At 44.9% G+C, this 8,107-nt stretch overlaps 1 long non-coding RNA gene across 1 annotated transcript; it reads left to right on the forward strand.

The window, feature by feature from the left end:
* The first annotated feature begins 214 nt into the window (after positions 1–214).
* Positions 215–7,153, forward strand: LOC119941997. The gene is made up of 4 exons (XR_005455343.1): positions 215–298; positions 2,765–2,842; positions 4,286–4,403; positions 4,962–7,153. It is a non-coding gene; the product is annotated as an uncharacterized LOC119941997 (long non-coding RNA).
* Positions 7,154–8,107: the final 954 nt, after the last annotated feature.

The following is an 8,107-nucleotide window of genomic DNA, read 5'->3' on the forward strand; positions in this document are numbered from 1 at the left end:
CCTCCGTCTCCTTCCCTTGCTGGAGACAGCCATGGCTGGTCTTCTTTTAAACTTTCAGGAAATTTGCATCAAATCATCCAGTGCAACTTGCTCTGCAGTATTTCCTTGTCACTTGGAAATCTGCTGGAGGGTGTTTGAGGCCCAGAACGTGGGTGTTGCTGTTTAGTTTCTCTCACTCCTCCTCGCTCCAACTGTCTTCTTTCCCCAGCAGGTTTCCTTGCAACCCCTGGTTCTCTAGGGACATTCACTGAGAACAAACTTGAAACGTTTGATAGACTGACACTTAAGTCTCCAATTGGTAAGTGTTCCTCCACCCCCACTTCCCTGTCTCCCCCTCCCTGCCTCTCTATTGCCCTTTCCCCCCTTCCTCCTCTGGTCCTGCTTTGTTATTGACCAGCTGACTGCTCTGTTCCCATAGCTAATATACTCAGAACAGCAATAGCAGCAGAGAGCCCCAGCCCCTACCTCTGGATAGCTAATGGGAGAACTAGCAGCAACCAGTTCTAGGGAGGGGGTGTATGTAATGTAATTGCTTTAAATATTAAATATGTTCACACTTCTCTTCCCATTTATCTGCCCGGTTTTGCCTTTGCTTGAACCAGTGAGTTGTCAAGCCGTGTTAGCGAGTGAATTCCTCCCTGTCCGCCTCGTCTTGTTAGACAAGCGAATGCTTCCCTGTCATTCTCCCGCTCACTGACCCCTCCAAGTCCCCTGTCCCACTGCTCCCCTCCGGCCACAGAACAACTTCCATTTGCCTGTCACTGGCCTAAACGAAAGGATTCAGTGTGGCCTAGTGTGAAAGGCACAGTCCTAGGAATCAGAGGACCTGGATTCTAATCCCAGCTCCTCCACTCTGCTAAGTGAACGTGGGCCAGACACTTCTCTGGGCCTCAGTTTCCTCATTGGTAAAATGGGGATTAAATTCATTCAATCGTATTTGAGTGCTTACTGTGTACAGAGCACTGTACTACTCCCTCCTATTAAGACTTTGAGTCCCATATGTGACAGAGACTGTGTTCAACCCGATTCTCTCGTATCTATCCCAATGTTTAGAACAGTGCTGGGCATGTAGTAAGCACTTAACAAATACCATTAAAGATTTAAAGGGACTGAACTCTAAATTCCCAGACTAGTTCCAGACTACTTTACACTGTACTCTCTTTGAAGTGGTAATCGACAATAAACCGTCAGGCAATAATATCTTCAGGATGTATCCTTTTAGCTTCTCTATTTTTACCGCGAGTATCTGGTTAAACAGATATCAGAGATTACGTTAGATGATCTTAACTCTTGTCCATGTCCTTCGTGTGACTTGAAGTTCATGTTCTCCCCTTGCCAGTGGAACAAAATGCCCTTCAGTCCCTCAAACCCCTCAATCATGCCATGAAACCTCCTGCAGTTTGTGTGCAGATAGCAAACGCTTAGTGATTCTGGGCTGTTTTATTGGATGAATAAACACTGATAGCTCAAGATGACATTAGTGCCCTGCAGTCCTTGGCAGGAAGCTGAACACCCCAATTCCTGGTCCTTTTGAGTTTGAGGTCATCTCTGGATCAGGTGACAGTAAGTCACCTCCAGGGCCGCAGTTCCCAACCCTCTCACCCCCACTGCTAGGCATCTTCAGGGGAAGAGACATTCATGATAGCCTCAAAGACATCCCCAGTGGAAGGAAGCAACGTGGTCAAGTAGACAGATCATGGACCTGAGAGTTAAAGGACCTGGGTTCCAATCCCAACCCTGCCACTTCCTGCTGTGCAACCTTGAATAAGTCCCTTAAATACTCCATGCCTCAGTTTCCTCATTTGTAAAATATGCAGGAAATACCTGTTCTTTCTCCTCAATCAATCAATCAGTGGCATTTATTGAGCATTTACTATGTGCCGAGCACTATACTAAGTGTTTGGGAGAGAATACAATACAACATTCATTCATTCAATCGTATTTACTGAGCGCTTTCTGTGTGCAGAGCACTGTACTAAGTGCTTGGGAAGTACAAGTTGGCAACATATAGAGACGGTCCGTACCCAACAACGGGCTCACAACAGAATTAGCAGTCATGTTCCCTGCCCGTAACAAGCCTACAGTCCAGTGGGGAAGGCAGAAATTAATATAAATAAATAAACTCTTGTAAGCTCATCCTCATCCTCAACAAATGCTACTGTTGATTAATTAGGAAGAACAGGTATTTCATGCAAGAGTTTATTTATATTCATGTCTGTCTCCCTCTCTAGACTGTAAGCTCGTTGTGGGCAGCAAATGTTTATTATTATACTGTACTCTCTCAAGTGCCTAGTACAGTTCTCTGCACACAGTAAGCGCTCAATAAATACAATTGAATAAAAGAATAAAGTACAAGACTGGGGCCCCCATGTGGGACAATGACTGTGTCTGACCTAATTATCTTAGGCTTACCCCAGCACTGAGTACGGTACTTGGAACATAGAAATTTCCCACCTGAAAAATGAGAAAGCATTTAGAGGTCTGGGGTCAACCGTGCTCTTTAATAATTGTAGGTTATGAGCTTCAAGAGAGAAGGGATGGATTCTTTTCTAGATTCCATCTAGACAATGCTGACATCTGCATCCTCTGGACGCTTGTTAATTTTGGCCTGATGAAGTTCTAAGAAGCATTTCAACACTTGGTGGTCAGCTGTTCTCCACTGAAAACAGAACAAAGGGAAACGGGTTTAAACTGAGATTCATTGTTAGGTCCAAGGAATAATTTTCTAGTAGTGAAGGAGACTGTGAAATATCTTTTTTTCCAGAGACCTTTCAAAATAAGGATGCATTCCCCTCGGACAAGCATGGTTTAGGTGTGGAATCACAGACTGGCAAAGGAATGGGTGAGATGACTCTCAATGGCCCTTTCACCTGTGATCCGTTTTGACAAATAGTACTTAGGTTGAGAGCCTCCCTTTAAGACAGTAGCCATAACTAATCTAATAATCTTGTATTTGCCCCAGTGCTTAGCACAGTGCTTTTCACATAGGGCATAATAAATACGATTAGTAACCCTGCTATCTTGGATATAAACAAAGCCTTTTTTCCTGACATTCTCCAACTACAATCAATTATCCTATAATGCAGAGATTTCATTCTTAACAAACCTTGTGCTATCATTCTTCTGTCTTGACCGATGTCACACATATCTCACAAGAATTTCTGCATGCTATCCAGACAGACTCACCTGGTCAGGTGTACATTCCTTAATTCCCCCATAGCATTTGATCCAAACAGTGTAGTGATAATATACAAGCTGGAGAACTGAGTACTATACAATCTCTAATTTACACTAAGTTCTTGCAAGATAAGATGGAGGGCTTAAACCAACCTTACAAATAACTCCAAAGGAATACCAGCCCTCAGAAATGTTTTACTGCCCCACCCAGGTAATAAAATAGAGGACTTTTACATTACTTTTGACTTTCCCTATCTGTGTTGTTGCTCCCTCAGCATGGAAGGCTAGTTGCTAAATGAGTAAGCTATTACATGAACCAAGTTCCAATACCTTCCTCTTTAGAACTGATACTTACTAGGGCCTGAAAAATGGCTCACTCAGTGGCACGGTAAAAAAAAGGTTCTGTTCCTTTAAAAAAATGATGAACTATTCAAACTCCTGGCAGTGATAAACAACCTTATCCCCATTTTCAGAAAGAGAACCCCTGAAGACAATAATTTGCCAATCCCTCGCAGTGATGGGCAGAAATCCCATGATTCCTAGGTTTTATCCCATAACCACAGCCCCCCAGACAAAAGGAAGGCTGATATGAGTTTTCAATATTCCTTTTCCCCTTCATGGCTGATGGGTTTGAACGGTATTTGTTTAAACTTTTGTTTTATTAGTGTTTTTGTTCAATGTATGGAAATTATTCATGGTTGATTTCAGAACTCTTCTTGCAACAATTTCTTATCCTAACTTAAGGTACAAATTACATGTCAGCTCAATTTAACATCAGTAAGACAGTACAATACAACATTAGCTCTGAGAAACATTCGTTAAGCCTTGCGCTCCGTATTTCTCCTTTCTGTCCCCGTTTGGGTGGTGATGAGAAATTTCATTTGGTTTTAATAACGGATGACACTTGGTACAGCTAGCCCATCTTTCAAACCAGGCTCCTTCGGTCCTCGATAAACACTATCCCTTCAGTGTCTCTGGGAATAATGTGGGAAATATTATGGTTCCATTCAAGGAGCAAAGGAAACTGAGGCCAGGGACATACACCAATATTTGAACCCAGCTCTGATTACCATTCTGTGGTTCCATGACAGCATCACGTTCTCCTTAGGTCCATGAATCAGACAGCTTTGAAGACAGATTCAAGACGGCTACCTACCTGCAGTGTTCACTACAACTCTCAAGATGTTAGCTGTAAACATCGGTACCCTAAGCATGGAGTTAATGTGGTAGGTCTTATTTTCATTTCTATTAATATAGTAATAATAACATTGATTAGGCACTTACAAATTTTCAAATGTGCATTCTAACTGCTGAGGAGATTACAAGAAAATCAATTAAGACACCATCCCTGGCCCACAGGGGGCTTACAATCTAAGACGAGAAGGGCAGACATCCAGGACAATTATAATAGAATCCAAGCTGGTTCAATTTAAAGAAAATATCACTGGTAAAGTATGTAAGTTATGTATGTAAATTAATAATGATAGTCATCGTCATCATTGTGGTATTTATTACACGCTTGCTATCTGCTAAGCACTGTGCTAAGCACTGGAGTAGATACACTACAATCACATCAGGTAAGTCCTTGTCCCACAGAGGGCTCAAACTGTAAGGAAGAAGGAAGCCTCTGCTTGCCCCATCCTGGCTCTGTCACTTGCCTGCAGCATGACCTTGGGCAAGTCACTTATCTACTCTGTGCCTCAGTTTCCTTATCTGTAGCGTTCAGTAAATATCATCAATTGGGTGATTGATTGGGGATTAATTGTTTGTTTTTCTCCCTGCAGCAGGAGGGTTGGGCCTCACTCCCTCAATGTCAGACCGAAAGAGGAAATCTTTTGTTCACAGTCTGCTTGATTATGAACCATTCTTTTCCATCCCTGGGCATGAAGCTCTCTGTCAATTGGCACCTTGATCATAAGGCGATCAGAAGGAAAATCAATGTCTATCCATCTTTCAAGTGGGGAAACCTGTATTTTTAAATTCTCTTTTAAATTGAGTTGACTGGGGCCATGGAGAAGGAAAGAGCAAATACGCAATCCAGGGAAGAGAAGATAGTGGGAGAGAACTTTGAAGAAAGCAGAAAGCTTCTTGTTTACATCAAAACATTTCCTATCAGTTGCTCTGATGAGAGAAAAGAAAAACAACAGAGTATCCAGCAACTAAATGAAATTTCAAGGAAGCAAACTATGTACTTTACATTAAAAGTTTACCTGAGCAGAGGGGCAGTTCCCTGGCCACTATGAGGAAATTATAAGCTGCCCATTAATGCCAGAAGTCAGTCCCCCATGCAGTGATGTACTAATGTAATAATAGCAGAAACGCTAGGCCCGGCTGGCAGAGTGGCTCAGGGGCACAAATGAAAATGAGTTCAGTCTCATCCTGTTCTCCTACAGACATTTATCCACATGCTATACAGGGCCATAAAGTTGACAAGATATCTTAGCCCTCCAGGGAGAAACCTGGGTTTAGAATCACCGGAGAGGTTAGCCAACAAGGTGAGAGGTGCATCTGCAGAGCAATGCAGTGAAACTTAGGAATTGCCTGTCTCTCTCCCAGCAGGGCTCTTGGGGCTCTCTAATGAACACCCCTGATTGACACCACCAGATACATTTCAGGGGGCTCCTCTCCTGCCTAGGTCTGAGCCTTAAAAGAAAGATTTCTGAGGCAGCCCGAGATAGATGAAAACAGAAGTTCCAGAATCAATCTCTGTAGGAGAGCCGATCGACAGCTCTAGGTGGTCTTCGCCAGAGGCTTGCAGCTGTGGAGAAAGGAAGATAGGATGAGATGAGACAAGAGGTTACAGGGTCCCTTGGGAGTCTGGGGTTTTCCAGGCAACTTACCATAAAGTTATTTACTGAAAACCCCACTTAAAGTCACCTGGGAGGGAGGGAGAGGGCCACAAACCTATGCCGGATAACACCTGTGAAAGCTGGAAATGCATTAACATATCTGGGGAGGGATCTTGAAGGGCTGGAGGAGTGATGTGCCAGTGCAGAATGCTGATGAATGCTGATGAACTCTCTGAATGACTCAGTCTGTGAGGCTCTCCTGTCCCCTCTGTCCAATATTCCCCACCCCCCTACCCCCAATAGCTGGAAATTTTGATGAACACGAAAAAGACCTTTGTACCAGGAGAGCGAGACAGTGGTTGAATCACAAACACACACACACAGACACGGACACACGGATACGGACATGGACACCCACGGACACCCACACAGTAAATGCACCTCCTGATATGACTTGGAAGGAGACTGTCCTGGGAGCCATCAGAGAGGCAACAATTCAAAAGGGAGGAGGGCCCATGATTCCAGCCCATCCTAGAGCCTGGCAGATGTGACTTGGGCAAGTGGCCAATCCTGCCAATCTGAGGAAAAAGGGAGGTTCAGGAGGACCAACATATTGGCACACTACAAAGTGAGAGATGCATCGGATTTTGAAATATTTCACATCACCAAACAAAAATGTTTGCTCAGTGCCAGGAAAAGGCTGGCCTGAATCCCACCCCAACCGCCTCTCCCTCCTTCTGGCTGGAGGCCGACAGAGAGGTGCTTGCAGCTATCCCTCCTGGCCTCCTCTGGTGCTGATCGAAGAGATGGAACACTCTCAGAGAAATCACCAATCAGGTCTCAGGTTGCCACCACTCACTATCTTGGTCTCCCTCCAGAAAAATGATAAAGCAGACTGAAAAAGGAGAAAAATATTGCAGGAGCAAGAGAGCCCCATCAGGGTGATTCCACTCTGCTGCTGGGGATGGGGTGGTGAGGGCCATGGAAAGAAAGGCTTTGGCTCTGCAGTGTCCTTATTCCCATCTGACTCGTGGCCCTCCACTTGCATCCCCACTCAAGATATAATCATTAAACTTTGCTAATCACTGGTACTAAACTCCTCCTGTTTGTTACACTTGAACTGTAGAGTCCTTGGCTTTTCTGGTAGGCTGGGCAGGCAGCAGTCTTGGAAGTGTAGTGAAACTCCTAGCCAGCTTGGTCGTAGAGTGCATTCGGTCTGGAAGCTCCGGTGATCCACGGCCCCTGGCGGCCTCATGATTGTTGATCTGTTTAGCCACTACAAGAACTTTTTCTCCCAAAGGAGTCTCGGACTAACCCCTTGGCCATATGCCGGTGAAATCTGTTGGGGAATGACTTCTCTTTTCAGCCAAGGACATGGGGCAATGGCCATACCTTGCCAAGCTGAGGGCTCTCTTTTTTGCCCTGCCTGTATCTGGACTTGCCCAAGAAGCTGGAAAGAGAAGACAGTGTCACTGGGCAGCTTGCCAAGCCCCACTTTCACTCTGTCCCTAGCTCTGTCTGCTATCTGCTTCACATAGCATTTATCTTTGGAAGTTGGGCTCAGTAAACTCTGCTTGTCCGGCTTGCCTGACAGAAGTGTCTGACTGGGCTCTGAAGCTGGTAGCCCTAGGGGGAAGGCTCCCAAACCAATCAAAGTAGGAAAAGTCCTGGGATTCCTGCCTTGGGAAAAGCTCGAGCTGGTTCTTCTCCAAAGGTGGACAAGGCACTTGCCTGCAGCTGGAATGGGAGAGACCTGTTTTCTTTTACCAAGTTCTGCTTCTCACCTCCCAGTTCAGCAGCCTTCTGCATCCCTTCTTTTGGTCTCAGGCACCATAATATCCTGAGTCCCCCTGGCTGGAGGGGCAATTAATAATAACAGTAATAATGGTGGTATTTGTTAAATGCTTGCTATGTGCCAGGCCCTGTACTAAATGCTGGGGTAGACACAAGTTAATTGGGTGGGACACAGTCCCTGTCCCATGTAGGGCTCACAGTCTTCATCCCCATTTTACAGAGGAAGTAACTGAGGCCTGGAGAAGTTAAGTGACTTGCTCAAAGTTGCACAGCAGACAGGTGGTGGAGCCAGGATTAGAACCCAGGTCCTCTGACTCCCAGGCCTGTGCTCTTTTCACTAATATTAT

The sequence above is a fragment of the Tachyglossus aculeatus genome, chromosome 21 (genome assembly GCF_015852505.1).
Source record: "Tachyglossus aculeatus isolate mTacAcu1 chromosome 21, mTacAcu1.pri, whole genome shotgun sequence".
NCBI classification, from domain to species: domain Eukaryota; kingdom Metazoa; phylum Chordata; class Mammalia; order Monotremata; family Tachyglossidae; genus Tachyglossus; species Tachyglossus aculeatus.